We start from the raw sequence: 27,508 nt of genomic DNA, 5'->3' as shown, positions 1-27,508 counted from the left end.
TCCCATTTTTCCTTCCTTCCTTCCTTCCTTCCTTCCTTCCTTCCTTCCTTCCTTCCTTCCTTCCTTCCTTCCTTCCTTCCTTCTCTCTTCTCTTCTCTTCTCTTCTCTTCTCTTCTCTTCTCTTCTCTTTTCTTTTCTTTTCTTTTCTTTTCTTTTCTTTTTTCTTTTCTTTCTTTCTTTCTTTTCTTTCTCTTCCAGACAGAGTCTCGCTCTGTCACCCAGACTGGAGTGCAGTGGCCCGATCTCGGCTCACTGCAAGCTCCACTTCCAGGGTTCACACCATTCTCCTGCCTCAGCCTCCCGAGCAGCTGGGACTACAGACACACCCCAGCACGCCCGGCTCATGTTTTGTAGTTTTAGTAGAGGTGGGGTTTCACCTCGTGAGCCAGGCTGGTCTGGATCTCCTGACCTCGTGATCCACCCGCCTCGGTCTCCCAAAGTGCTGGGATTACAGGCTTGATCCACCACGCCTGGTCTGCTGTAGGCTTTTGTGGCTTCCCGCCTCCCTCCCTTCTCCCTACTGTCGAGATGCTTCCCAGCCTCCTCTGACTCTGCTCCCCCTTTATCGCCCCCCTACACTTAGCCGGGAACCTCCTTCTGGGGGTGCGCCACCAAAGCACCACCCCGCAGCAGCATCCCAGCGCTTCCGCCTCACCGCCGCCCCGCCAGGAGCCCGGCTCCAGCCCCGGAGGGCAGGGGGCAGGACCCCAAAGGCGTAGGCACCCGTTCCCTGCCTTTTGCAGTGCCTTCCCGCTCCCGGAATGCCCAGGCGATAAAATCCACTCATCCGCACCACCACAACCTTCCAAATCGCGGGAAGGGGCGGGCAGGGGCAGCGGGTGCCACACAGGTCAGTCAAGACCTCCACTCCAGAACGCAGGGGCTGCTTTATCCGGGGGAAGGACATTACTTCGCCAGCCACCAGGGAAACTTTCCCTGTGCACCCAGATTCCCATTGCCACCATCTTCGTGTAAACTCCAGTCCCGAGGACACGCCAGAGACCCAGGCCTCGGGCCCTGTGGGCACGCCCCGTGCCACGGCTCCCGCCAAATGGGCAGGCCTACTCTGCAAATCAAGGGGCCAACCGCACTGCACCAAGAGCACAGGGAGGTGCCAACAAAGGAAGGAGCCTAAGATACCCACCTCCAAAACAAGCAATTAATCCAAGACAACATCCGTATCAGTGCTGCGTTGCTCCTCTCGCATGGACGGCCTGGCCACCCTATTCTGGCCCAGTCCAAGCCCCCTCCACCCTATCCCGGTCTGCTCAAAAGGGCCCTGCCTACCAGAGCAGGGCACTCCCTCTCCAAATCTCTATCGCTCTCGATTTCTAGCTCCCTCCCCCTCTCTCTTCTGGGTTTGCCCCTGCACGTGGAGATACTTCTGTCGCCTTCCCTCTGTCTCTCTGTCTCTCTCTCTTTCTCTGTCCCTCTCTCTCTGCCTGTCTGTCTCTTTCCCTGTCCTCCTCCCCTATCTCTCTAGATGGCTGTCTCTCTCCCTCCCTCGGTTTCAATCTCTCCATCCATCTCTTCCTTGCCCTACTTCAAGCCGTTTGTGTGTGCGTGCATGTGTATGTGTGTGTGTGTGTGTGCGCGCGTGCGCGCCTCAGCCCCTCTCGCTGGGGATCAGACTGCAAGCTCTACTGCCAGCCTGGGGCAAAGCAGGGCCATCCCCCAACCCCCAACCCCCCATGCCCTCTTGCCCACTGGCAGGATCTTGGTCGGGACAAGCTACCGTGGTGGGGGCGTTGTGAGAAAAAGGCCACATGTGGCTGGGCCAGCTGTTCGCCCTTGGCCAGCCCTGAAGGCTCTGGGTGGGTGGGGCAAGAGGTGGCCTCTCAGGAGCTACTGAGCGGCCAGGAATCCGAAAGAATACCTCCGCGACAGTGGGGAGGACTGGACAGAGTCCCAAGATCGTGGGCCCTGTCGCCTCGGAGCACTCCCTGTTCCGAGCGGGCCAGATGTGGCGGAAACTTGGGAGCTCCGGAGCCGGGGGATGACCGCGGGAGAGTGGCTCGAGGGTCCCGATCTGAGGCCGGCGGCCCCGGGCTGGCGGTGCTGGCTGGAAGCCGGTGGACGTGGCAGGACCGGGCTGTTGTGGCAGCCAGGCACCTCTGCCGGGGTCTAAGGCCATACCACCCTGAACGCCCCCGATCTCATCTGATCTCGGAAGCTAAGCAGAGTTGGGCCTGTTTAGTACTTGGATGGGAGACTGCCTGGGAATACCGGGAGCTGTGGGCTTTTTTGCTTTCTTTCTTGCCTTTCCTTCTTTTCCACCGTCCTTTCTTCCCTTCTCTCTCTCTCCTCTTTCTTTCTTTCTTTCTTTTTTCTTTCTTTCTTTCTTTTTTCTTCTTTCTTTCTTCTTTCGTTCCATCTTTCTTTCTTTTCTTTCTTTCTCTCTCTCTTTCTTTCCCTCTTTTTTCTTTCTTTCTTTCCTTCTTTCTTTTCTTTCTTTCTCTCTCTTACTTTCTTTCCTTCTTTTCTTTTTTCTCTCTTTCTTTCCCTCTTCCTTTCTTCTTTCCTTCTTTCTTTTCTTTTCTTTTTTTTTAAATTTATTTATTTATTTATTTATTTATTTTTTAATTTATTATTATCATACTTTAAGTTGTAGGGTACATGTGCATCTTTCTCTTTCTTTGTTTATTCCTTCCTTTCTCTTTCTATCTTTCTTTCCTTCTTGTCTTTCTTTCTCTCTCTCTTTCTTTGTTTATTCCTTCCTTTCTCTTTCTATCTTTCTTTCCTTCTTTTCTTTCTTTCTTTCTCTCTCTCATTCTCTTTCTTTCCTTTTCTTTCTTTTTCTTCCAGACCCACTCTCGCTCTGTCACTCAGGCTGGAGTGCAGCAGAGCGATCTCGGCTCACTGCAAGTTCCGCCTCCCGGGTTCATGCCATTCTCATGCCTCAGCCTCCCGAGCAGCTGGGATTACAGGAACCCGCCAGCACGCCTGGCTCATGTTTTGTAGTTTTAGTAGAGATGGGGTTTTACTGTGTTAGCCAGGCTGGTCTGGATCTCCTGACCTCGTGATCCACCCGCCTCAGTCTCCCAAAGGGCTGGGATTACAGGTGTGATCCACCGTGCCCGGCCTGCTGTAGGGTTTTGTGGCTTCCCGCTTCCCTCCCTTCCCCCTACTGTCGCCATGCTTCCCAACCTCCCCTGATTCTGCTCCCCTTTTATCGCCCACCTTCACCCCCGTCACAGCCAGAGACCTCCTTCAGGGTTTCCGCCACCAAAGCACCACCGGGCTGCAGCACCCCACCGCTTCTGCCTCCCGGACGCCCAGCCAGGAGACTGCCTCCATCCCGGGGGGGGCGGGGCTGGAGGCCGGACCCCAAAGGCGCAGGCGCGGGTTCCTGGAGCCTTCCGGCTCCAGGAACTGGCAGGGGATTCAATCCACTCTTCAGGCACCGCCGCAACCTTCCAAACCGGGGGAAGGGGCGGGCAGGGTCACCGGGTGCCACACACGCCAGCCAAGACCTCCACTCCAGAACACAGGGGCTGCTTTATCCGGGGGAAGGACATTGTTTTGCCAGCCACCAGGAAAGCTGTCCCTGTGCACCCGGATTCCCATTGCCACCAACTTCGTGTAAACTAAAGTCCCGAGGACACGCCAGAGACCCAGGCCTCGGGCCCCGTGGGCACGCCCGGTGCCACGGCCCCCACCAAACGGGCGGGCGCACTCTGCAAATCAAGGGGACCACCGCACCACAGAAAGAGCACAGGAAGGTGCCAGCAAAGGAAGGAGCCCCCGAAACCCACCTCCAAAGGAAGCAATTAATCCAGGACAAAACTCGTCTCAGCTCTCCGTTGCTCCTCTCGCATGGACGGCCTGGCCACCCTGTTCTGGACCACCCCAAGCCCCCTCCACCCTATCCCTGCCTGATCAAAAGGGCCCTGGCCAATGGAGCATGGCGCTCCCTCTCCAAGGCTCTATCGCTCTTGCTCTCCAGCTTCCTCCCCCTCTCTCTTCTGTGTTTGCTCCTGCACCTCCCGCTACTTCTGTCCCCTTCCCTCTGTCTCTCTGTCTCTCTCTCTCTATCACTGTCCCTCTCTCTTTCTCTGCCTCTCTGTCTGTCTCTTTCCCTCTCCCCCTCCGCTGTCTCTCTCGATCGCTGTCTCTCTCCCTCCCTCGGTTTCAATCTCTCCATCCATCTCTTCCTTGCTCTCCCTCAAGACGTTTGTGTGTGCGTGCATGTGTGTGTGTGTTTGTGTGTGTGTGTGTGTCTGTGTGTGTGCACGCGCACATGTGTGGGTTCCCGCACGTGAGCGCCCGGGTGTGTCTGTGTGTGGGGCTGTGGATTTGCTCCTGGTAGTGATGGGGTGTGTCTGGGTTTCTCTCGGCCCTTCTCGCTGGGGATTAGGCTGCCGGCTCTAGTGCCAGCCCGGGGCCAAGCAGGTACATCCCCCAACCCCCAACCCCCCACACGGTCTTGCCCACCGGCCAGGTCTTGTTGGGGATCGTGGGCCCTGGGCCCTGACGCCTGTGAGCACTCCCTGTTCCAAGCGGGTCCGACGTGGTGGAAGCTTGGGAGCTCCGGAGCCGGGGGAAGACCGCGGGAGAGTGGCTCGGGGGTCCCGATCCGAGGCCAGCGGCCCCGGACTGGTGGTGCCAGCTGGAAGCTGGTGGGCATGGCAAGGCTCGGCTCTTGGGGCAGCCAGGCGCTTTTGCCAGCGTCTACTGCCATATCACCCTGAACGCGCCCGATCTCGTCTGATCTCGGAAGCTAATCAGGTTCAGGCCTGGTTAGTACTTGGATGGGAGACTGCCTGGGAATACCGTGTGCTGTGGGCTTTTTTGCTTTCTCTCCTGCCTTTCTTTCTTTCCCACTGTCCTTTCTTCCCTTCTCTCTCTCTCCTCTTTTTTGCTTTCTTTCTTTCTTTTCTTTGTTTTTTCCTTTTTTCTTTCCATCTTTCTTTTCTTTCTTTCTCTTTGTTTATTCCTTCCTTCCTTTCTATCATTTTATCTTTTCTTTTCTCTCTCTCTCTCTCTCTCTTCCAGACAGAATCTCGCTCTGTCACCCATGCTGGAGTGCAGTCGTGGTTCATGCCATTCTCCTGCCTCTGCCTCCGGAGCACCTGGGACTATAGTCGCCCTCCACCGCCGGGCTCATGTTTTGTAGTTTTAGTAGAGAGGGGTTTTCACCGTGTTAACCAGGCTGGTCTGGATCTCCTGACCTCGTGATCCACCCACCTCCGCCTCCCAAAGTACTGGGAATACAGGCGTGATCCATGGCGCTGGGCCTGCTGTAGGGTTTTGTGGCTTCCCCCCTCCCTCCCTTCTCCCTACTGTGGCCATGCTTCCCAACCTCCCCGACTCTGCTTCCCCTTTGTCACCCGCCTACACACATGCCACAGCCTGGGACCTCCTTCAGGGTCTCCACCACCAAAGCACCACTGGGCTGCAGGACCCCACCACTTCTGCCTCGCTGCGGCTCCACCAGGAGCCCGGCTCCAGCCTGGGAGGGCAGCAGGCTGGACCCCAAAGGTGCAGGCATGGGTTCCCTGCCATTCGCGGTGTCTTCCCGCTCCCAGAACACCCAGGAGATTCAATCCACTCATCGGGCGCCGCCGCAATCTTCCAAACCAGGGGAAGGGGCGGGCAGGGGCAGCGGGTGCCACACATGCCAGCCAACACCTCTGCTCCAGTAGGCAGGGCCTGCTTTATCCGGGGTAAGGACATTGCTATGCCAGCCATCAGGAAAACCGTTCCTGTCCACCCAGATTCCCATTGCCACCAACCTCTTGTAAACTCAAGTCCCAAGGACTTGCCAGAGACCCAGGCCTCCAGCCCCGTGGGCATGCCCAGTGCCACGGTTCCCACCAAACAGATGGGGGCACTCTACAAATCAAGTGGCCCTCTGCACAATGCCAAGAGAACAGGGAGGTTCCACCAAAGGAAGAAGCCTACAAAACCCACCTCCAAAGCAATCAATTAATCCAAGACAAAACTGGTCTCAGCGCTCCGTTAGTCCTCTGGCATAGACGGCCTGACCACCCTGTTCTGGCCCAGCTCAAGCCCCCTCCACCCCATCCCAGCTTGCTCAAAAGGGCCCTGGCTAAGGGAGCATGGCACTCCCTCTCCAAGGCTCTATCACTGTTGCTCTCCAGCATCCTCCCCCTCTCTCTTCTGTGTTTGCCCCTGCACCTCGCACTACTTCTGTCGCCTTCCCTCTGTCTCTCTGTCTCACTCTCTTTCCCTGTCCCTCTCTCTTTCTGTGCCTCTCTTTCTGTCTCTTTCCCTCTCCACCTACCCTGTCTCTCTCACTCGCTGTCTCTCTCCCTCCCTCGGTTTCAATCTCTCCATCCATCTCTTCCTTACTCAACTTCAAACCATTTGTGTGTGCGTGCACGTGTGTGTGTATGTGTGTATGAGTGTGTCTGTGTGAGTGCACGCGCATGTGTGGGATCCCGCGTGGGAGCGCCCAGGTTTGTTTGTGTGTGGGGCTGTGGATTTTCTCCTGGTGGTGGTGGGGTGTGACTGGATATCTCTCGGCAACACTCCCCGGAGATCAGGCTGCCGGCTCTAGTGCCAGCGCGGGGCAAAGCAGGGCCATTCCCCAACCCCCAACCCCCTACGCCCTCTTGCCCACCAGCCAGGACTTTGTCGGGACAAGTGAGCATGGTGAGGGCGATGTGAGAAAAAGGCCACGCGCGGCTGGGCCGGCTGTTCACCCTTGGCCAGCCCTGACGACTTTGGGTGGGTCAGGCAAGAGGGGGCCTCTCAGGAGCTCCTGAGCCACCAGGAATCCAAAAGAATACCTCTGTGACAGGGCAGAGTAGCAGTCGGCGTCCCAGGATCGTGGACCCTGGGCCCTGACGCCTCTGAGCCCTCCCCTTTCCGAGCACACCTGACGTGGTGGAAGCTCGGCAGCTCGGGAGCCAGAGGACAGCCGCGGGCGAGCGACTCAAGGGTCCTGATCCGAACCCTGAGGCACCGGGCTGGCGGTGCCAGCTGGAAGCTGGCGGGCATGGCTGGGCCTGTCTCTTGGGGCAGCCAGGCGCCTCTGCCGGCATCTACGGCCATACCACGCTGAACGCGCCCGATCTCGTCTGATCTCAGAAGCTTAGTAGGGTCGGGGCCATTTACTACTTGGATGGGAGATGGCCTGGAAATACCGGGCGCTGTAGGCTTTTTTGCTTTCTTTCTTGTCTTTCTTTCTTTTCTACCTTCCTTTCTTCCCTTCTATCTCTCTTTTCTTTTCTTCTTTCTTTCTTTCTTTCTTTTCTTTCTCTCTTTTTCCTTCTTTCTTCTTTCTTTAATTCTTTTTCTTTCTTTCCTTCCTTTCTTTCTTCTTTCTTTTCTTTCTTTCTCCCTTCCTTCCTTTCTTTGTTTCTTTCTCTTTCTTTCCTTCTTTCTTTCTTTTCTTTCTTACCTTCCTTCTTTCGTTTTTCTTTTCTTTCTTTTTTCTTTCTTCTTTCTATCCATCTTTCTTTTCTATCTCTTTCTTTCATCCTTCCTTCCATCCTTTCTTTCTTTCCTTTCTCTCATTCTTTCTTTCTTCTTTCTTTCCTTCTTTCTTTCCTTTTTCTTTCTCCCTTTCTTTCTTTCTTTGTTTCTTTCTCTCTTCTTTCTTCTCTTCTTTCTTTCTTTCCTTTCTTTTCTTTTTTCTTTTCTTTCTTTCCCTCTTTCTTTTTTCTTTCTTCTTTCTTTCCATCTTTCTTTCTTTTCTTTCTTTCTATCTCTTTCTTTTTTTCTTCCTTCCTTCCTTCTCTTTCTTTCTTTCTCCTTCCTTCCTTCTTTTCTCTCTCTCTCTCTTTCTTTCTTTCTTTCTTTCTTTCCTTCCAGACAGAGTCTCGCTCTGTCACCCAGGCTGGAGTGCAGTGGTGTGATCTTGGCTCACTAAAAGCTTGGCCTCCCTGGTTCAGGCCATTCTCCTGCCTCAACCTCCTGAGCACCTGGGACTACAGGCTCCCATCACCATGCCCGGCTCATGTTTTGTAGTTTTAGTAGAGACGGGGTTTCACTGTATTAGCCAGGCTGGCCTAGATCTCCTGAACTCGTGATCCACCCGCCTTGGCATCTGAAAGTCCTGGCATTACAGGCTTGATTCCCTGCACCTGGCCTACTGTAGGTTTTTGTGGCATCCCCCTCCCTCTCTTCCCCCTACTGTCACCATGCTTCCCAACCTCCCCTGACTCTGCTCCCCCTTTATCACCCACCTACACCCCCGCTGCAGCCAGGGATCTCCTGCTGGGGGTCCGCCACAGAAGCACCACCGGGCAGCAGCATCCCACTACTTCCGATTCGCCGCCACCCTGCCAGGGCCCCTTCCCCAGCCCGGAGGGCAGGGGGCCGGACGCCGGGTTCCCTGACGTTTGCGGTGCCTTTCTGCTCCCAGAATGCCCAGGCGATTCAATGCACTCATCGGGCGCCCCTGCAACCTTCCAAACTGGGGGAAGGAGCGGGCAGGGGCAGCAGGTGCCACAAACACCAGCCAAGACCTCCACTCCACAATGCAGGGGCCGCTTTATCCGGGGGAAGGACATTACTTTCCAGTCACCAGGAAAACAGTCCCTGTGCACCCGGATTCTATTGCCACCAACTTTGTGCAAACTCCAGTTCCGAGGACATGCCAGAGACCCAGGCCTCAGGCACCGTGGGCACACTCGGTGCCACGGCTCCTGCCAAATGGACGGGTGCACTCTGCAAATCTAGGGGCCCAACGCACACCACCAGGAGCACAGGGAGGTGCCAACAAAGGAAGGAGACTACGAAACCCACCTCTAAACAAGCAATTAACCCAAGACAAAACCTGTCTCAGAGCTCCATTGCTCCTCTTGCATGGACGGCCTGGTCACCCTGTTCTGATCCAGTCCATGCCTCCTCCACCCTATACCAGCCTGCTCAAAAGGGCCCTGCCTACCAGAGCGGGGCGCTCCCTCTCCATGTCTCTATTGCTCTGGCTGTCTATCTCTCTCCCCCTCTATCTTCTGGGTTTCCCCTGCAACTCCCGCTATTTCTGTCGCCTTCCCTCTATCTCTCTGTCTCTCTCTCTTTCTCTGTCCCTCTCTCTTTCTCTGAATCTCAGTCTGTCTCTTCCCCTCTCCCCTTCCCCTGTCTCTCTCTTTGGATGTCTCTCTCCCACCATCAGTTTCAATCTCTCCATCCATCTCTTCCTTGCTCTCCTTCAAGTCGTTTGTGTGTGCGTGCGTGTGTGTGTGTCTGTGTGTGTGTGTCTGTGTGCCTGAGCTTGCAAGTGTGTGAGTTCCCGCACGTGAGAGCCTGGGTGTGTCTGTGTGTGGGGCTGTGGATTTGCTCCAGGTGGTGGTGGGGTGTGTCTGGGTTTCTCTCAGCCCTTCTTGCCGGGGATCAGGCTGCCAGCTCTAGTGTCAGCCCAGGACAAAGCAGGGCCATCCCCCAACCTCCAATGCCCCACGCCCTCTTGCCGCTCTGCTGGCTCTTAGTCGGAACAAACGACCGTGATGGGGACGTTGTGAGAAAAAGGCCATGCGTGACTGGGCCAGCTGTTCGACCTTGGCCTTCCCTGTTGGCTCTGAGTGTGTGTGGCAAGAGAGGGCCTCACAGGAGCTCCAGAGTGGCCAGGGATCCAAAAGAATACCTCCGTGACAGGCCGGAGGACTGGACAAGGTCCCAGGATCATGGGCCCTGGGCCCTGATGCCTCGGAGCACTCCCTGTTCTGAGTGGGCCCGACATAGTGGAAGCTGGACAGCTCGGGAGCTGGGGGAAGGCCACGTACCAGCGGCTGGGGGGTCCCGATCCAAACCCGGTGTCCCCGGGCTGGCGGTGCCGGTTGGAACCCTGCAGACATGGCAGGGCCGGGCTCTTGGGGCAGCCAATGGCCTCTGTTGGGGTCTACGGCCATACCACCCTGAACGTGCCCAAGCTCTGCTCTCAGAGGCTAAGCAGGGTCCGGTCTGGTTATTACTTGGAGGGGACACCGCCTGGGAATACCGGCTGCCGTAGGTTTTTTTGCTTTCTTTCTTTTCTTTCTTTTTTTTCTATCTTCCTTTCTTCCCTTCTCTCTCTCTCCTTTCTTTCTTTCATTTTTTCTTTCTTTCTTACTTTCCTTCTTTCTTTCTTTCTCTCTCCTTTCTCTCTCTCTCTTTCTTTCTTTCTTTCTTTCTTTCTTTCTTTCTTTCTTTCTTTCTTTCTTTCTTTCTTTCTTCTTTCTTTTCTTTCTTTCTGTCTCTCTCTTTCTTTCTTTCTTACTCTTTTATTCTTCCAGATGGAGTCCCGCTCTGTCACCCAGGCTGGAGTGCAGTGGCGCGATCTCGGATCACTGCAAGCTCTGCCTCCTGGGTTCACACCATTCTTCTGCCTCAGCCTGCAGAGCAGCTGGAACTACAGGCACCCGCCACCATGCCAGGCTCATGTTTTGTAGTTTTTGCAGAGACTGGGTTTCACCCTGTTAGCTAGGTTTTTCTGGATCTCCTGACCTCGTGATCCACCCACATCGGCCTCCCAAAGTGCTGGGATTACAGGCGTGATCCACCAGTCACGGCCTCCTGTAGGCTATTTTGGCTTCCCCCCTCACTCCCTTCCCCCTACTGTCGCCATACTTCCCAACCTCCCCTGACTCTGCTCCCCAATTATCACCCGCCTACACTCCTGTCATGACCGGGGACCTCCTCCTAGGGGTCCACCACCAAAGCACCACTGGGAAGCAGCATCCTACTGCTTCCACCTTGCTTCTGCCCCGCCAGGGGCCTGGCTCCAGCCTGAGAGGGCATGGGGCTGGACCCCAAAGGCGCAGGCGCGGGTTCCCTGCCATACGTGGTGTCTTCCCGCTCCCGGAACACCCAGGCGATTCAAGACACTCATTGGGTGCCGCTGCAACCTTCCAAACCAGGGAAAGGTTCAGGTAGGGGCAGCGGGTGCCACACACGCCAGCCAAGACCTCCGCTCCAGAACCCAGGGGCCGCTTTATTCGGGGGAAGGACGTTACTTCGCCAGCCACCAGGAAAACAGTCCCTGTGCACCCGGATTCAAATTGCCACCAACTTCATGTAAACTCCAGCCCCGAGGGCACGGCAGAGACCCAGGCCTCAGGACCCGTGGGCACGCCCGGTTCCATGGCTCCTGCCAGATGAGCAGGGCCACTCTGCAAATCAAGGGGCCCACTGCACCACACCAAGAGCACAGGGAGGTGCCAACAAAGGAAGGAGCCTACTAAACCCACCTCCAAAGCAAGCAATTAATCCAAGACAAAACCCATCTCAGCACTCCGTTGCTCCTCGTGCATGGAAGGCCTGACCACCCTATTCTGCCCCAGCCCAAGCCCCCTCCACCCTATCCCGGCCTTCTCAAAGGGGCCCTGCCTACCGGAGCAGGGTGCTCCCTCTCCATGGCTCTATTGATCTCACTCCCTAGATCCCTCCCCTTCTCTCTTCTGGGTTTGCCCCTACACCTTGCGCTACTTCAGTCGCCTTCCTTCTGTCTGTCTGTCTCTGTCTCTTTCTCTGTCCCTCTCTTTCCCTGCCTCTCTGTGTGTCTCTTTTCCTCTCCCCCTCCCCTGTCCCTCAATTGCTGTCTCTCTCCCTCCCTCAGTTTCAATCTCTCCATCCATCTCTTCCTTGCTCTCCTTCAAGCCTTTTGTGTGTGCATGCATGTGTGTGTGTGTGTGTATGTCTGTGCATGTGTGCATGCCCATGTGTGAGTTCCAACCCGCGAGCACCCGGGTGTGTCTGTGTGTGGGGCTGTGGATTTGCTCCTGGGTGTGGTGGGGTGTGTCTGGGGTTCTCTCATCCCCTGTCGCCGGGGATCAGCCTGCCGGCTCTAGTGCCAGCCCGGGGCAAAGCAAGACCATCCCCCAATGCCCCACCCCCCACGCTCTCTTGCCCACCAGCTGGGTCTTGGTCGGGACAAGGGACCGTGGTGGGGGCGTTGTGAGAAAAAGACCACTTGCGGCTGGGCCGGCTGTTCGCCCTTGGCCAGCCCTGACAACTCTGGGTGGGTGGGGCAAGAGGGGGCCTCGCAGGAGCTCCTGAGCAGCCAGGGATCCAAAAGAATACCTCTAAGACAGGGTGGAGGACCGGACAGGGTCCCAGGATCGTGGGCACTGGGACCTGACACATTGGAGCACTCCGTGCTCTGAGGGGGCCCGACGTGGTGGAAGCTCGGCAGCTTGGGAGCCAGGGGAAGGCCTTGGGCGAGCTGCTCGGGGTTCCTGATTCGAGCCCAGCGGCCCTGGGCTGGCAGTATCGACTGGAAGCTGGCGGGCATGGCTGGGCCGGGCTCTTGGGGCAGTCTGGTGCCTCTGCCGTCGTTTGCGGTCATACCAACTTGAACGCGCCAGATCTCGTCTGATTTCAGAAGCTAAGCACGGTTGGGCCTGGTTAGTGCTTGGATGGGAGACCGCCTGGGAATACCGGGTGCAGTAAGCTTTTTGCTGTCTTTCTCTCTTATCTACTTTCCTTTCTTCCCTTCTCTCTCTCTTTCTTTCTTTCTTTCTTTCTTTCTTTCTTTCTTTCTTTCTTTCTTTCTTTTCTTTCTTTTCTTTCTTTCTTTCTTTCTTTCTTTCTTTCTTTCTTTCTTTCTTTCTTTCTTTCTTTCTTTCTTTCTTCTTTCTTTCTTGTTTCTTTCCTTCTTTCTTTCTTTTCTTTCTTTCTTTCTTTCTCTTCTTCAAGCCATTTGTGTGTGTATGCGTGCGTGTGTGTGTGTGTCTATGTGCCTGTGCTTGCATGTGTGTGGGATCCTGCACGTGAGCGCCTGGGTGTGTCTGTGTGTGGAGCTGTGGATTTGCTCCTGGTGGTGGTGGGGTGTGACTGGGTATCTCTCAGCCCCTCTCCTGGGGATCAGGCTGCCGGCTCTAGTGCCAGCCTGGGTCAAAGCAGGGACATCCCCCAACCGCCAACACCCCACGCCCTCTTGCCCACCTTCCGGGTCTTGGTCGGGACAAGCGACCGTGGTGGGGGTGTTGTGAGTAAAAGACCACATGACTGGGCCGGCTGTTCACCCTTGGCCAGCCCTGAGGGCTCTGGGTGGGTGGGGCAAGAGGGGGCCTCTCAGGAGCTCCTGAGCGGCCAGGGATCCATACCCCAACCCCCAACCTCCCATGCCTTCTTGCCCACCTGGCACATCTTGGTCATTACAAGTGACCGTGGTGGGGGCATTGTGAGAAAAAGACCATGTGCGGCTTGGCCGGCTGTTTGACCTTGTCCAGCCACGACGGCTCTGGCTGGGTGGGACAAGAGGGGGCCTGACAGGAGCTCCTCAGTGGCCAGGGATCCAAAAGAATAACTCCATGACAGGGAGGAGGACCAGACAGGGTTCCAGGAACGTGGGCCCTGGGCCCTGACGCCTCGGAGCACTCCCTGTTCTGAGCAGGCCCGATGTGGTGGAAACTCGGGAGCTCGGGAGCCAGGGGAAGGCCATGGGCGAGTGGCTTGGGGATCCCGATATGATCCTGGTGGCCCCGGGCCAGCGGTGCCAGGTGGAAGACCTCGGGCATGACTGGGCCAGGTTCTTGGGGCAGCCAGGCGCCTCTGCTGGAGGCTATGGCCATACCACGCTGAACACACCCGATCTCGTCTGATCTTGGAAGATAAACAGGGTTGGGCCTGTTTAGTACTTGCATGGGAGACCTCGTGGGAATACCAGGTGCTGTAGGCTTTTTTGCTTTCTTTCTTGTCTTTCTTTCTTTTGTACCTTCCTTTCTTTCCTTCTCTCTCTCTCCTTTCTTTTTCTTTCTTTTCTTTCTTTGTCTCTTTTTTCCTTCTTTCTTTCTTTATTTTTCTTTCCTTCTTTCTTTCTTTTCTTTCTTTCTCTTTCTTTCCTTCTTTCCTTCTTTTTTCTTTCTTTTCTTCTTTCTTTTCTTTCTCTCTTTCTTTTTCCTCTTTCATTCTTTCTTCTCTTCTTTCTTTCTTTACTTCTTTCTTTCTCTCTTTTCTTTCTTTGTCTCTTTCTTTACTTCTTTCTTTCTCTCTTTTCTTTCTTTGTCTCTTTCTTTCTTATGTTCTTTCTTCCTTCTTTCCTTCTTTCTTTCTCTTCTTTCTTTCTTTTTTCTGTCTCCTCTCTTTCTTTCTTTCTCTCTTTCTTTCTTACTCTCATTTTCTTCTAGATGGAATCTCGCTCTCTCATCCAGGCTGGAGTGCTGTGGCGCTATCTCTGCTCACTGCAAGCTCCGCTGCCCAGGTTCACGCCATTCTCCTGCCTCAGCCTCCAGAGCAGCTGGAACTACAAGCGCCCATCACCACACCAGGCTCATGTTTTGTAGTTTTAGCAGAGACTGAGTTTCACCGTGTTAGCCAGGCTGGTCTGGATCTCCTGACCTCGTGATCCACCCGCCTTGGCTTCCCAAAGTATTGGGATTACAGGCATGATCCACTGGTCCTGGCCTGTTGTAGATTTTTTGGCTTCCTCCCTCACTCAATTCCCCCTACTGTCACCATGCTTCCCAACCCCCCCGACTCTGCTCCCCCTTTTTCACCTGCCTACACCCTGGCTGCAGCTGGGGACCTCTTCCTGGTGGTCTGCCACCAAAGCACCACCAGGAAGCAGCATCCCACTGCTTCCGCCTCACTTCCACCTGGCCAGGAGCCAGGTTCCAGCCCAGGAGGGCACGGTGCTGGACCCCAAAGATGCAGGCGTGGGTTCACTGCCATACACAGTGCCTTCCTGCTCCCGGAACACCCAGGCAATTCAAGATACCCATTGGGTGCCGCCACAACCTTCCAAACCGGGGGAAGGGTTGGACAGGGGCAGCTCGGTGCCACACACGCCATCCAAGACCTCCGCTCCAGAACACAGGGACTGCTTTATCCTGGGGAAGGACATTGCTGCGCCAGCCACCAGGAAAACAGTCCCTGTGCACCCGGATTCCCATTGCCATCAACTTCGTGTAAACTCCAGTCCCAAGGACACAACAGTGACCCAGGCCTCGGGACCTGTGGGCACACCCGGTTCCACGGCTCCGGCCAAACAGGCAGGGGCACTCTTCAAATCAAGGGGCCCAGCGCACCACACCAAGAGCACAGGGAAAGTGCCAACAAAGGAAGGAGCCTACTAAAACCACCTCCAAACAAGCAATGAATCCAAGACAAAACCAGTCTCAGCACTCCATTGCTCCTCTCCCATGGATGGCCTGATCAACCTGCTCTGCCCCAGCACCTCACGCTACTTCAGTCACCTTCCTTCTGTCTGTCTATCTCTGTCTCTTTCTCTGTCCCTCTCTCTTTACCTGCCTCTCTGTGTGTCTCTTTCCCTCTCCCCCTCCCCTGTCCCTGGATCGCTGTCTCTCTCCCTCCCTCAGTTTCAATCTCTCCATCCATCTCTTCCTTGCTCTCCTTCAAGCCTTTTGTGTGTGCATGCATGTGTGTGTGTGTGTCTGTGCGTGTGCGTGTGCACGTGTGTGGGTTCCCACACGCGAGTGCCCGGGTGTGTCTGTGTGTGGGGCTGTGGATTTGCTCCTGGGGGTGGTGGGGTGTGTCTTTGTTTCTCTCAGCACCTCTCCATGGGGATCAGGCTGCCGGCTCCAGCGCCAGCCTGTGGCAAAGCAGGGCCGTCCCCCAACCCCCAAACCCCACGCCCTAATCCACCGGCAGGGTTTTCCTCGGGACAAGCTATCGGGGTGGGGTCGCTGTGAGAAAAAGGCCATGCTCTGCTGGGCCGGCTGTTCGCCCTTGGCCAGCCCTGACAACTCTTGGTGGGTGGGGCAAGAGGGGGCCTTGCAGGAGCTCCTGAGCAGCCAGGAATCCAATGGAATACCTGTGCTATGGGGTGGAAGACTGGATGGGGTCCCAGGATCGTGGGCACTGGGCCCTGACACCTCAGAGTGCTCCCTGTTACGAGCGGGCCCAACGTGGTGGAAGCTTGGGAGCTCGGGAAGTGGGGTAAGGACATGGGTGAGAGCCTCGGGGGTCCTGATCTGAGCCCGGTGGGCCCACGCTGGGGGTGCTGGTTTGAAGCCGGCAGGCATGGCTGGGCTGGGCTCTTGGGACAGCCAGGCGCCTCTGCTGGCATCTATGGCCATACCACCTTGAACGCACCCTGTCTCCTCTGTTCTGGGAAGCTACTCAGGGTTGGGCCTTGTTAGTACTTGGATGGGAGACCACCTGGGAATACTGGGTGCAGTAGGTTTTTGGCTTTCTTTCATTTCTTTCTTTCTTTTCTACCTTACTATGTTCCTTTCTCTCTCTCTCTCTCTCTCTCTCTTCTTTCTTTGTTTCTTTCCTACTTTCTTTTCTTTCTTTCTCACTTTCTGTCTTCTATCTTTCCTTCTTTCTTTTCTTTCCTTTTTCCCTCTTTCTTTCCATCTTTCTTTCTTTCCTTTCTTTGTTTCTCTCTTTCTTTCTTCTTTCTTTCCTTCTTTCTTTCTTTTCTTTCATTTCTCTTTCTTTCTTCTCTTTCTTTCTTACTTCCTTTCTTCTATCTTTCCTTCTTTCTTTTCTTTCTTTGTTCTCTTTCTTTTTTCTTGCTTGTTTGCTTTCTTTCTTCTTTCTCTCCTTCTTTCTTTCTTTTCTTTGTCTTTCTTTCTTCTTTCTTTATTCCTTTCTTTCTTTTCTTTGTTTCTCTCTCTTTTTCTTTCATTTCTTTCTCTCTTTCTTTTCTTCCTTCCTTCCTTTCTTTCTTTTCTTTCTTTGTTCTCTCTCTCTCTTTCTTTTTTCTTGCTTGTTTGCTTTCTTTCTTCTTTCTCTCTTTGTCTTTCTTTCTTTTTTCTTTATTCCTTTCTTTCTTTTCTTTGTTTCTCTCTCTTTTTCTTTCATTTCTTTCTCTCTTTCTTTTCTTCCTTCCTTCCTTTCTTTCTTTCTTTTCTTTCTTTCTTTCTTTCTTTCTTTCTTTCTTTCTTTCTTTCTTTCTTTCTTTCTTTCTTTCTTTCTTTCTTTCTTTCTTTCTTCCTCTCTCTCTCTGTTTCTTTCTTTCTTCCATTCTTTTCTTTCTCTCTTTCTTTCCTTCTTTTTTCCCTTTCTTTCTTTCTTTCTTTCTTTCTTTCTTTCTTTCTTTCTTTCTTTCTTTCTTTCTTTCTTTCTTTCTTTCTTTCTTTTTCTTTTTCTTTCTTTCTCTTTCTTTTTCTTCCAGATAGAGTCTCGCTCTATCACCCAGGGTGGAGTGCAGTGGCGTGATGTCGGCTCATTTCAGGCTCCGTCTCTCATGTTCACGCCATTCTCCTTAGTCTCCAGAGCAGCGTGGACTACAGACGCCTGCCCCCACGCTGGCCTCATGTTTTGTAGTTTTAGTAGAAACAGGGTTTCACCATATTAGCCAGGCTGGTCTGTGTCTCCTGACCTCGTGATCCACACTCCTCGGAATCCCAACGTGCTGTGGTTGCAGCCGTGATCCACGGAGCCTGGTCTGCTGTAGTCTTTTGTGACTTCAACCATCCCTCCCTTTCCCCTACTGTCACCGTGCTTCCGAAATTCCCCAGATTCTGCTCCGTCTTCATCGCCCGCCTGCAGCACCACCGCAGCCTGGGACGTCCTCTTGGGGGTCCGCCACTAAAGCACAACTGGGCAGCAGCCTCCCACCACTTCCGCCTTGCCACCACCAAGCCAGGAGCCCGGGTCCATCCCGGGAGGTCAGGGGGCCAGACCATAAAGGCGCAGGTGCAGGTTCCCTGCCGTTGGCGCTGCCTTCCCACTCCCAGAACGCCCAGGAGATTCAATGCACTCATCGGGCGCTGCCACAACGTTGCAAACTGGGGGAAGGGGCGGGCAGGGTCAGCGGGTGCCACACACACCAACCAAGACCTCTGCTCCAGAACGCAGGGGCTGCCTTATCAAGGGGAAAGGCATTGCTTTGCCAGCCACCAGGAAAGCAGTCTCTGTGCACCCGGATTCCATTGCAACCAACTTTGTGTAAACTGCAGTCCCAAGGACATGCCAGAGACCCAGGCCTTGGGCAACGTGGGCACGCCCAGAGCCACGGCTCCTGCCAAATGGACGGGTGCACTCTGCAAATGTAGGGGCCCAATGCACTGCACCAGGAGCACAGGGAAGTGCCAACATAGGAAGGAGCCTACGAAACCCAACTCCAAAATAAGCCATTAATCCAAGACAACATCCGTATCAGTGCTGCGTTGCTCCTCTTGCATGGATGGCCTGGCCACCCTGTTCTGGCCCAGTCCAAGCCCCCTCCACCCTATCCCGGTCTGCTCAAAAGGGAACTGCCTACAGGAGCAGGGTGCTCCATCTCCAAGGCTCTATCACTCTCGATCTTTAGCTCCCTCCCCCTCTCTCTTCTGTGTTTGCCCCTGCACCTCCTGCTACTTCTGTTGCCTTCCCTCTGTCTCTGTCTCTCTCTCTCTCTGTCCCACTCTCCTTCTCTGAATCTCTGTCTGTCTCTTTCCCTCTCCCCTTCCCCTGTCTCTCTCGATGGATGTCTCTCTCCCTCCTTCAGTTTCAATCTATCCATCCATCTCTTCCTTGCTCTCCTTCAAGCCGTTTGTGTGTGCTTGCATTTGTGCGTGTGTGTGCACGTGCATGTGTGGGTTCCCACATGCAAGAGTCCGGGTGTGTCTGTGGGGCTGTGGATTTGCTCCTGGTGGTGGTGGCCTGTGTCTGGTTTCTCTCAGCCCCTCTCACTGGAGATCAGGCTGCCAGCTCTAATGCCAGCCCAGGGCAAAGCAAGGCCAAACCCCAACCCCCAACACCCCATGCTGTCTTGCCCACCGGCAGGGCCTTGGTCGGGAGAAATTACCACGGTGATGGCTTTGTGAGAAAAAGTCCATGCGCTGCTCAGCTGACAGTTCACCCTTGGCCAGCCCTGATGGCTCTGGCTGGAGGGGTAAGAGGGGGCCTCACAGGAGTTCCCGAGCCACCAGGGATCCAAGAGTACCTCCGTGACAGGTCGGAGGACAGGACGGGGTCCCAGGATCATGGGCCCTGGGCCCTGATGCCTTGGAGCATTCCCTGTTCTGAGCAGACCCAACGTGGTGGAAGCTCAGGAGCTCGGGAGCTGGAGAAGGCCGTGGGCAAGCAGCTCAGGCGTCCTGATACGAGACTAGCGGCCCCGGGCTGGCAGTGCCAGCTGGAAGCTGGCAGGCATGGCTGGGCTGGGCTCTTGGGGCAGCCAGACGCCTCTGCCAGTGTCTACTGCCATACTACCCTGAACGCATCCGATCTCATCTGATCTCGGAAGCTAAGCATGGTCGGGTCTGGTTAGTACTTGGATGGGAGACTACCTGGGAATACCGGGTGCTGTAGGCTTTTTTGCTTTTTTTCTTTCTTTCTTTCTTTCTTTATTTTCTATCTTTCTCTCTTTCTTTCTTCCCTTACTTTCTTTCTTTCTCTTTCTTTCTTTCCTTCTTTCTTCTTCCTTCTGTTCTTTCTTTCTTTCTTTCTTCTTTCTTTTCTTTCTTTCTCCTTCCTTCCTTCCTTCCTTCCTTCCTCCCTCCCTCCCTCCCTCCCTCCCTCCCTCCCTTTCTTTCTTTCTTTCTTTCTTTCTTTCTTTCTTTCTTTCTTTTCCTTTCCACATGGAGGCTCGCTCTGTCACCCAGGATGGAGTACAGTGGTGTAATCATGGCTCATTAAAAGCTCTGCCTCCCTGGTTCAAGCCATTCTCCTGCCTCAGCCTCCCAAGTACCTGGGACTGTAGGTGCTAGACAGCATTCCTGGCTCAGGTTTTGTAGTTTTCGTAGAGATGGGTTTTCACTGTAATAGCCAGGCTGGTCTAGATCTCCTGAACTCGTGATCCACCGGCTTCGGCATCCAAACGTCCTGACATTACAGGTGTGATCCACCGTGCCCGACCTGCTGTAGGCTTTTGTGGCTTCCCCCTCCCTCCCTTTCCCCTACTGTCGCCATGCTTCCCAACCTCCCCTGACTCTGCTCCCCCTTTAACGCCTGCCTATACCCCCTCCGCAGCTGGGTATCTCCTGCTGGGTGTCCGCACAAAAGCACCACCGGGCAACAGCATCCCACTGCTTCTGCCTCGCTGCCGCCCCATCAGGATCCACTTTCCAGCCCTGGAGGGCAGGGGACCGAGCCCCAAAGGTGCAGGCATGTGTTCCCTGCCGTTCGCGCTGCCTTCCCGCTCCCGGAACGCCCAAGCGATTCAGTGCAGTCATCGGGCACCGACGCAACCTTCCAAACCAGGCGAAGGGGCGGGCAGGGGCAGCGGGTGCCACACATGCCAGCCAAGACCTCTGCTCCAGAACGCAAGGGCCGCTTTATCTGGGGGAAGGACATTGCTTGCCAGCCACCAGGAAAATAGTCCCTGTGCACCCGGATTCCATTGCTACCAACTTTGTGTAAACTCCAGTCCAGAGGATATGCCAGAGACCCAGGCCTCAGGTGCCATGGGAACACCCAGTGCCACAGCTCCTGCCAAATTGATGGGCACACTCTGCAGATCTAGGGTCCCAAAGCACCGCACCAGGGGCACAGAGAGGTGCCAACAAAGGAAGGAGACTACGAAACCCACCTCCAAACAAGCAATTAACCCAAAACAAAACCCATCTCAGCGCTCCATTGCTCCTCTTGCATGGACGGCCTGGTCACCCTGTTCTGACCTAGCCCATGCCCCCTCCACCATATCCTGACCTGCTCGAAAGGGCCCTGCCTACCGGAGCAGGGTACTCCCTCTCCAAGGCTCTATCGATCTGGCTCTCTATCTCCCTCCCCTTCTATCTTCTGGGTTTCCCCTGCACCTCCCGCTATTTCTGTCACCTTCCCTCTGACTCTCTGTCTCTCTCTCTTTATCTGTCCTTGTCTTTCTCTGAATCTCAGTCTGTCTCTTTCCCTCTCCCCTTCCCCTGTCTCTCTCAATGGATGTCTCTTTCCCACCATCGGTTTCAATCTCTCCATCCATCTCTTCCTTGCTCACCTTCAAGCCGTTTGTGTGTGCATGCATGTGTGTGTGTGTGTGAGTGTGTGTGTGTGTGTCTGTGTGTGCCCGTGTGTGGGTTCCAACACGCAAGTGCCCAGGTGTGTCTGTGTATGGGGCTGTGGATTTGCTCCTGGTGGTGATGGGATGTGTCTGGGTTTCTCTCAGCCCCTCTTGCCGGGGATCAGGCTGGTGGCTCTAGTACCAGCCCGGGGCTAAACAGAGCCATCCCCCAAACTCCAATGCCCCATGCCATCTTGCCCCCCTGCCGACTCTTGGTCGGGACAAGTGACCGTGATGGGGAAGTTGTGAGAAAAAGGCCATGCATGGCTAGGCGGGCTGCTTGCCCTTGGCCAGCCCTGATGACTCTTGGTGGGTGGGGCAAGAGGGGGCCTTGTAGGAGCTCCAGAGCTTCCAGGGATCCAAAAGAATACTTCTGTGACAGGGCAGAGGACTGGATGGGGCCCCAGGATCGTGGGCTCTGGGCCCTGACACCTCAGAGCACTACCTATTCCGAGTGGGCCCGACGTGGTGGAAGCTCGGCAGCTCAGTAGCCGGGGAAAGGCTGCGTGCGAGCGGCTCTGGGGTCCCGATCTGAGCCTGGCATCCCCGGACTGGCAGTGCTGGCTGGAAGCCGGTAGACACAGCTGGACTGGGCTCTTGGGGCAGCCACGGGCCTCTGCCGGCATCTGCGGACATACCAGCTGAACGCACCTGACCTCCTGTGATCTCGGAAGCTAAGCAGCAGTCTGGTTAGTACTTGGATGGGAGACCGCCTTGGAATACTGGGTGCTACAGGCTTTTTTGCTTTCTTTCTTCTCTTTCTTTCTTTTCTACCTTCCTTTATTCTCTACTCTCTCTCTCTCTCTTCTTTCTTTCTTTGGTTTCTTTCTCTCTTTCTTTCTTTCATTCTTAATTTCTTTCTTCTTTCTTTCTTTCTGTCTCTCTCTCTCTTTCTGTCTTTCTGTCTTTCTTTATTACTGTCTTTTTCTTCCAGATGGAGTCTCTCTCTGTCACCCAGGCTGGAGTGCAGTGGCGCGATCTCGGCTCACTGCAAGCTCCGCCTCCCGGGTTCACGCCATCCTCCTGCCTCAGCCTCCAGAGCAGTTGGAACTACAGGTGCCCGCCACCACGCCAGGCTCATGTTTTGTAGGTTTAGCAGAGACTGGGTTTCACCATGTTAGCCAGGATGGTCTGGATCTCCTGACCTCGTGTTCCACCCACCTTGGCCTCCCAAAGTGCTGGGATTACAGGCGTGATCCACGAGTCCCAGCCTGCTGTAGGCTATTTTGGCATACCCCCTCACTCCCTTCCCTCTACTGTTGCCATGCTTCCCAACCTCCCCTGACTCTGCTCCCCCTTAATCATCAGCCCACACCACCACCGCAGCCGGGGACCTCCTCCTGGTGCCTACCACCAAAGCACCACTGGGAAGCAGCATCCCACCATTTCCGCCTCACTTCCGCCCCACCAGGGGCCCGGCTCCAGCTGAGAGGGCAGGGGGCCGGACTCCAAAGATGCAGGCGCAGGTTCCCTGCCATATGCTGTGCCTTTCCCCTCCCAGAACACCCAGGTGATTCAAGACACACATTGGGTGCCACCATAACCTTCCAAACCGGGGGAAGGTTCGGGCAGGGACAGCGGTTGCCACACATGCCAGCCAAGAAGTCCACTCCAGAGCGCAGGGGCTGCTTTATCCGGGGGAAGGACATTGCATCGCCAACCACCAGGAAAACAGTCCCTGTGCACCCGGATTCCCATTGCCACAGGCTTCGTGTAAACTCCAGTCCTGAGGACATGGCAGAGATCCAGGCCTCAAGACCTGTGGGCACGCCAGATTCCATGGCTCCTACCAAACGGGCAGGGTCACTCTGCAAATCAAGGGGCAAATGGCACTGCACCAAGAGCACAGGGAGGTGCCAACAAAGGAAGGAGCCTACTAAACTCACCTCCATATCAAGCAATTAATCCAAGAGAAAACCCATCACAGAGCTCCATTGCTCCTCTCCTATGAATGGCCTGGCCACTCTGTTCTGGCCCAGCCCAAGCCCCTTCCACCCTATCCTGGCCTGATCAAAAGGGCCCTGCCTAAAGGAGCAGGGCACTCCCTCTCCACGGCTCTATTGATCTCGTTCCATAGATCGCTCCCCCACTTTCTTCCGGGTTTGCCCCTGCACCTCACGCTACTTCAGTCGCCTTCCTTCTGTCTCTCTGTCTCTCTCTCTTTCTCTGTCCCTCTCTCTTTCCCTGCCTCTCTGTGTGTCTCTTTCCCTCTCCCCCTCCCCTGTCCCTGGATCGCTGTCTCTCTCCTTTCCTCAGTTTCAATCTCTTCATCCATCTCATCCTTGATCTCCTTCAAGCCGTTTGTGTGTGCATGCATGTGTGTGAGCGTGTGTGTGTGTATGTGTGCGTGTGTCTGTCCGTGTGCACGCATGCGTATGTAGGTCCCCACACGTGAAAGCCCGGGTGTGTCTGTGTGTGGGGCTGTGGATTGGCTCCTGGGGGTGGTGGGGTGTGTCTTTGTTTCTCTCAACCCCTCTCACCGGGGATCAGGCTGCCAGCTCTAGTGCCAGCCTGTGGCAAAGCAGGGCCGTCCCCCAACCCCCAAACCCCATGCCCTAGTCCACTGGCAGGGTTTTCCTCAGGACAAGCTACCGGGGTGGGTTCGCTGTGAGAAAAAGGCCATGCACGGCTGGGCCAGCTGTTCACTCTTGGCCAGCCTTGACGGCTCTCGGTTGGTGGGGCAAGAGGGGGCCTTGCAGGAGCTCCTGAGCAGCCAGGAATCCAATGGAATACCTGTGCTACGGGGTGGAAGACTGGAAGGGGTCCCAGGATCATGGGCCCTGGGCCCTGACACCTCGGAGTGCTCCCTGTTACGAGCGGGCCCGACGTGGTGGAAGCTTGGGAGCTCGGGAAGTGGGGTAACGACATGGGTGAGCACCTAGGGGGTCCTGATCTGAGCCTGGTGGGCCCATACTGAGGCTGCTGGTTGGAAGCTGGCAGGCACGGCTGGGCTGGGCTCTTGGGACAACCAGGCGCCTCTGCAGGCATCTATGGCCATACCACCCTGAACGCACCCTATCTCGTCTGTTCTGGAAAGCTACTCAGGGTCGGGCCTTGTTAGTACTTGGATGGGAGACCGCCTGGGAATGCCGGGTGCAGTAGGTTTTCGGTTTTCTTTCTTTCTTTCTTTCTTTCTTCCTTCCTTCCTTCCTTCCTTTCTTTCTTTCTTTCTTTCTTTCTTTCTTTCTTTCTTTCTTTCTTTCTTTCTTTCTTTCTTTCTTTCTTTCTTTCTTTCTTTCTTTCTTCTTTCTTCTTTCCTACCTTACTATCTTCCTTTCTCTCTCTCTCTTCTTTCTTTGTTTCTTTCCTTCTTTCTTTCCTTCTTGTCTTTCTTTCTCTCTTTCTTTCTTACTTTCTGTCTTCTATCTTTCTTTCTTTTCTTTCTTTTTTCTCTCTCTTTTTCTTTCTTTCTTTCCATCTTTCTTTCTTTCTTTTGTTTCTCTGTTTCTCTCTTCCCTTCTTTCTTTCCTTTTATTATTTCTCTCTCTCTTTCTTTCTTCTCTTTCTTTCTTACTTCCTTTCTTCTATCTTTCCTTCTTGCTTTCCTTTCTTTCTTTTTTTCTGTCTCTCTTTGTTTCTGTCTTTCCATCTTTCTTTCTTTCGTCACTTTCATGCTTTCTTCTTTCTATCCTTCTTCCTTTTTTCTTTTTGTTCTCTCTCTCTTTCTTCCTTCATTAATGTTTTCTTTCTTTTCTTTGCTTCTCTCCCTCTTTCTTTCTGTCTTTTCTTTCTCTCCTCCCTTCCTTCCTTCCTTCCTTCCTTCCTTCCTTCCTTCCTTCCTTCCTTCCTTCCTTCCTTCCTTTCTTTCTTTCTTTCTTTCTTTCTTTCTTTCTTTCTTTCTTTCATCTTTCTCTCTCTCTCTCTCTCTCTCTTTCTTTCTTTCTTTCTTCTTTCTTCCAGACGGAATCTCACTCTGTCACCTAGGATGGAGTGCAGTGGCGTGATCTCGGCTCAAGGCAAGCTCTGTCTCCCGGGTTCACATCATTCTCCTGCCTCAGCCTCCAGTGCAGCTGAAACTACAGGCGTCTGCCACCATGCCAGTCTCATGTTTTGTAGTTTTAATAGAGAGGGGGTTGCACCATGTTAGCAAGACTTGTCTGGATCTCCTGACCTCGTGATACACCCGCCTTGGCATCCCAAGTTCCTGGGATTACAGGCATGATTCACCGCACCCAGCCTGTTGTAGACTTTTGTGACTTGCCCCCTCTTTCCCTTCCCCATACTGTCGCCATGATTCCCAACCTCCCCTGACTCTGCTCCCCCATCATCGTGCCCCTACACCCCCACCACATCCGGGGACCTCCTTCAGGGGGTGTGCCACCAAAGCACCACCAGGCAGCAGCATTCTACCACTAATGCCTAGTCATCACCCCGCCAGGTGCCCGGCTCCAGCCTGGGAGGGCAGGGGGCCGGACCCCAAAGGCGTAGGCGCTGGTGTTGGCGTTGTGAGAAAAATGCCAATGCCGCTGGGCCGCCTGTTTGCCTTTGGCCAGCCCTGACGGCTCTCACTGAGTGGGGCAAGAGGGGGCCTCGCAGGAGCTCCTGAGCCGCCAGGGATCCAAAAGAATACCTCTGCAACAGGGCGGAGGACTGGACTGTGTCCCAGGATTGTGGGCCCTGGGCCCTGGGTCCTGACGCCTCACAGTGCTCCCTGTTATGAGCAGGCTGACGTGCCAGAAGTTCGGGAGCCCGGGAGCTGGTGGAAGGCCATGGGCAAGTGCCTTGCGGGTCCCGATATGAGCCCGTCAGTCCCAGGCTGGCGGTGCCAGTTAGAAGCCAGTGGGCATGGCTGGGACTGGCTCTTGGGACAGCCAGGCGCCTCTGCTGGTGTCTATGGACATACCACCCTGAACTCACTCAATCTAGTCTCTTCGTGGAAGCAAAGCAGGGTCCAGCCTGGTTAGTACTTGCAAAGGAGACCACCTGGGAATACCGGGTGCTGTAGGTTTTTGGCTTTCTTGTCTTTCTTTCTTTTATACCTTCCTTTCTTTCCTTCTCTCTCTCTCTCCTTTCTTTTTTCTTTTTCTTTCTTTCCTTCTTTCTTTGTTCGTTCTTCTATCTTTCCTTCTTTCTTGCCTTTCTTTTTTTCTCTCTCTTTTTTCTGACTTTCGTTCTTTCTTGCTTTCCATCTTTCTTTCTTTCTCTCTTTATTCTTTCTTCTATCTTTCCTTCTTTCTTTCTTTTCTTTCTTTCTTTCTCTCTTTATTCTTTCTATCTTTTCTTCTTTCTTTCTCTCTTTATTTCTTCTTTAATTCTTTCTTTCTTTTCTCTCTCTCTTTCTATCTTTTCTTTCTCTCTTTCTTTCCTTTTCTTTCTTCTTTCTTTCTTTTCTTTCCTTCTTTCTTTCTTTTTCCATCTCTCTTTGTTTGTCTCTTTTCTTTCTTTCTTTCTTTCTTACTTACTTTCTTTCTTTCTTTCAGTCTCTCTCTCTCTCTCTCTTTCTTTCTTTCTCTCTTTTTCTTCCAGACGTGGTCTTGCTCTCTCACCCAGGTTGGAGTGCAGTGACATGATCTCGGGTCGCTTCAAGCTCCACCTCCCAGGTAAACTCCATTCTCCTGCCTCAGTCTCTCGAGCAGCTTGGACTACATGCGCCCGCCACCACGCCCTTCTCATGTTTTGTAGTTTTAGTAGAGATGGGGTTTCACCGTGTAAGTCAGGCTTGTCTGGATCTCCTGACTTTGTAATCCACACTCCTCGGCCTCCCAAAGTGCTGGGATTACATTCCCTCTGGTGGTGCGCCACCAAAGTACTATTGGACAGAAGCATTCCACCACTTCTGCCTAGCCACTGCCCCACCAGGAGCCCGGCTCCAGCCTGGGAGGGCAGGGGCCGGGATCCCAAAGGCGCAGACCCGGGTGTTGGTGTTGTGACAAAATGTCCATGCGATTCTGGGCCGCCTGTTCACCCTTGCCCAGTCCTGACGGCTCTGGCTGGGTGGGGCAAGAGGGGGCCTCGCAGGGGCTCCTGAGCTGCCAGGGATCTAAAAGAACACTCTCTGACATGGTGGAGAAACGGACGGGGTCCAGGGATTGTGGGCCCTGGGCCCTGAAGCTTAGGAGCACTCCCTGTTCCAAGCGAACCGGATGTGGTGGAAGATCGGGAGCTTGGGAGCTAGGGGAAGGCCTCCGGCTTGCATCTCCGGGGTCCCGATACGAGCCCGGAGGCCCTGGGCTGGCGGTACCCGCTGGAAGCCGGCAGGCATGGCTGTGCCGGGCTCTTGTGGCAGCCAGGCGCCTCTGCTGGAGTCTTTGGCCATCCCACCCAGAATACACGAGATCTCCTCTGATCTCGGAAGCTAAACAGGGTCGGGCCTTATTAGTACTTGGATGGGAGACCGCCTGGGAATCCTGGGTGTGTACACTTTTTTCTTTCTTTTCTGCATTCCTTTCTTTCCTTCTCTCTCTGTCTCCTTTCATTCTTTCTTTTCTTTCTCTCTTTCTTTCCTTCTTTCTTTCTTTCCTTCTTTCTTTCTTTTCTTGCTTTCTTTCTCTTTCTCTTTCTTTCTTCTTTCTTTCTTTCTTTCTTTCTTTCTTTCTTTCTTTCTTTCTTTCTTTCTTCTTTCTTGCCTTCTTTTTTCTTTCTCTCTCTCTTTCTCTCTTTCTTTCTTTCCTTCCTTCCTTCTTTCTTTCTCTCTCTCTCTTTCTTTCTTTCTTTCTTCCTTTCTGTCTCTCTCTCTCTCTCCCTCCCTCCCTCCCTCCCTCCCTCCCTCCCTCCCTCTCTCTCTCT

At 54.1% G+C, this 27,508-nt stretch overlaps 2 non-coding genes and 5 pseudogenes across 2 annotated transcripts; all 7 read left to right on the top strand.

Moving 5' to 3' along the window:
• Positions 1 to 2,122: 2,122 nt before the first annotated feature.
• Positions 2,123 to 2,241, top strand: LOC112614674 (annotated as a pseudogene).
• Positions 2,242 to 4,669: 2,428 nt separating this feature from the next.
• LOC112615234 lies at positions 4,670 to 4,788 on the top strand (annotated as a pseudogene).
• A 7,435-nt stretch (positions 4,789 to 12,223) lies between these two features.
• LOC112615044 lies at positions 12,224 to 12,342 on the top strand (annotated as a pseudogene).
• A 1,109-nt stretch (positions 12,343 to 13,451) lies between these two features.
• LOC112615570 lies at positions 13,452 to 13,570 on the top strand. The gene has a single exon (XR_003117408.1). It is a non-coding gene; the product is annotated as a 5S ribosomal RNA (ribosomal RNA).
• A 2,347-nt stretch (positions 13,571 to 15,917) lies between these two features.
• On the top strand, positions 15,918 to 16,036 carry LOC112615698 (annotated as a pseudogene).
• A 2,946-nt stretch (positions 16,037 to 18,982) lies between these two features.
• On the top strand, positions 18,983 to 19,101 carry LOC112616629. Its single transcript, XR_003117682.1, has one exon. It is a non-coding gene; the product is annotated as a 5S ribosomal RNA (ribosomal RNA).
• Positions 19,102 to 23,768: 4,667 nt separating this feature from the next.
• Positions 23,769 to 23,887, top strand: LOC112615595 (annotated as a pseudogene).
• Positions 23,888 to 27,508: the final 3,621 nt, after the last annotated feature.

This window comes from Theropithecus gelada, chromosome 1 (assembly GCF_003255815.1).
Source record: "Theropithecus gelada isolate Dixy chromosome 1, Tgel_1.0, whole genome shotgun sequence".
NCBI classification, from domain to species: Eukaryota; Metazoa; Chordata; class Mammalia; order Primates; family Cercopithecidae; genus Theropithecus; species Theropithecus gelada.
The sequence above is the reverse complement of the archived record's forward strand: the minus strand, read 5'-3'. Positions and strand labels throughout refer to the sequence as shown.